This window comes from Pygoscelis adeliae, unplaced genomic scaffold (genome assembly GCF_000699105.1).
Source record: "Pygoscelis adeliae isolate BGI_AS28 unplaced genomic scaffold, ASM69910v1 Scaffold432, whole genome shotgun sequence".
NCBI lineage: Eukaryota > Metazoa > Chordata > Aves > Sphenisciformes > Spheniscidae > Pygoscelis > Pygoscelis adeliae.
In genome coordinates this window covers 468010-470222 of record NW_008824289.1, presented here as the reverse complement: position 1 = coordinate 470222, position 2213 = coordinate 468010, and the positions used below count along the sequence as shown (strand labels likewise).

The 2213-nt window shown below is 54.4% G+C and overlaps 1 protein-coding gene across 1 annotated transcript in view; it reads right to left on the bottom strand.

The window, feature by feature from the left end:
* NOL4L (nucleolar protein 4-like) overlaps nt 1-2213 on the bottom strand; it is a 44379-nt gene that overhangs the window by 14926 nt on the left and 27240 nt on the right. The window lies entirely within an intron of this gene.

The following is a 2213-nucleotide window of genomic DNA, read 5'->3' as shown; positions in this document are numbered from 1 at the left end:
CTGCGCGCTGCCGGTCTGCAGGGGAGGCGCGGGCCTCGCTGCGGCACTGGCCGCGTCTCCTACACCTGGTGGAGAAGGCTGGGGCTCTGCGGGGCTGCTGCGGGGCACGGTGGACAGCTGAGCGCAGGAGGCGTGGATAAACATCCAGTTTTGGCATGGAGTACTTTGACCAGAGCCCTTGGGCTGCCCTGGTGTGGGCGCTCTGCGAGGGGCACCTTGACCAGCTGGGCTCCAAGGGGCACGCAGTTCACACGGGCTGGTTACACACATCAAGTTGATTTCCTTGGGAAAGTCTTGCATGTGCACAGCCTTAGCAAGCCAGCGGGAACCCGGTAAAACACATTTACTTCCAAAAAAAAGATCTTTCATGGGTCGAGAGAAGAGGAAACTGAAGAGTGCTTGACACTTTGATTCATGCACATTCCCTTCCCCGCGCCAGTAATTTGCCTTCCCTCTTGTGACATGCTTCTTCTCTGCTCCGTGCTCCTTTCCTCTAACCGCCCGCTGCCCTCCTGGGTCACCTGGGCCGCTCCATCGTCCTTCTTCCCTTCTCAGCCTCACGCATGCTTCAGTCCTGGGTGGGAGCGTTGGTTTGGCAGAAGGACTGACACGAGGCCTTTCACCCCAGCGGCATTAGCCTGTATTTTAGAGTTCCAATACAGGACACGGACATTCACCACAGTGACAAAACCTCCTTTCAGTCCCATAAAATGCCCCCTGAAGTATGACAGCCTGATGGAAATCCCAATCCCTGGCTGCTTCTTGACGGGTCTCGTTAGTAACCCTGGGCTTGGCTTGCTTACTCTTTGACTCCATCACTTCTGATCTGCCAAAGTCTACCTGGTTTAGCCTTCTGCCGACACCGGGGACAGCCTGGGAGACTCACATTCCTCACAAAAATGAAGGGACTATTTGTGCTTTATTGCTCACCACTGAACCTTACACAAAAGAAATTAAAGGAGCCAAGAAGGGCCCCAAAGAGGACACCTGCTTCTGAAGAAAAACCACAGGGCATGAAAAATTGGAACCATTTCCTAAGAGGGCAGAGACAGAGAGAGAGGATTTAGCTTTAGTGAGAACATCTTGATTTGCCTAAATACGAGTCCCTTATTAAATTACTGTCCTGTTGAATAATAGTTGTCAGCAAAGGGATCAAAACTGTGTCATTCTAGATTGTAAATGAGACTTGGGAATTCAGTGGTGAGGGATAAGCCACAAGCCCGAACTGTCACGATGGGAGAATGGCGAAGTTCAGGGGGTACGGAGAGACCCGGCCAGGCCACAGGTATGAGAGGCAACGCTCGCTCGGGGCGGAGGTTGCAGCCTGGTCCCAAAGAGCCGAACGCTTCTGATGTGAGCAGCTGCGTTACCATTGAAACACCCTTCCTCCTGCCACGGGCACAGCCCCAGTGCCGGGCCCTGTACAAGCAGAAGTGCCGCTGCCCGTCCCACCGGACAGGGACGTGGTGCAGCGCAGGCAGGTTTCACATCCTCACCAAGGCTGCCTGACTCCGGGGCTGGTGCTCATTAGTTAAAAGCAGCAGTTTCTCAAAACTGCAGATTTGCAATAGAAACTGATGCGCCACAACACGCTGGACTGGTGAGAGCAATGTCCCTGCTGTCCCTGCTGCTGGTCACACAAACAGCTACAAGCCACCCCAGGGAGACCTGCCAGCACAAAAGCCCTTTCTTTCTTCCGGGGTGGGTTTCCAGTCCCCTTTCTTAAAGCAGCACCAACCCAGCCTGGGTTATCCTTTGACTCCTCCCCTCCCTTCCCGCTCTCCCAGAAGCGGCTGGGCTGGGGACCATGAGGGATTCAACCTCTTGATCAAAAGCCGGTAACAGTCCAACCACCGAATCCTTCCAAGCATCACGGAGATGAACTCTGACCTGAACTCGTACTTCTACCATTTATTTACTTGCTCTTTTATTTTGAACTAGCGTGTTTAAACACACCACCTCTCGTCACCAAACACTTCCTCCCACCCATCTCATGAGTGCCACCTTCAGCCCCTTCCAACCGCCTGCCCTGAGCAAGGAGCCACCCAAGTCCACCCCGTGGTCTCATCGCTGTCGGCTATTGCAGATTACACATTTCTTGCCTAGGGGATCCAAGACGCTGCCTAAGGTGCAGCTTTCCAAGCACGGAAAGCTGCAACCTGTATTGCGAAGCCTTGGCATCCTTCCTGCGGCGGGGGGGCACCCAGGCCCCG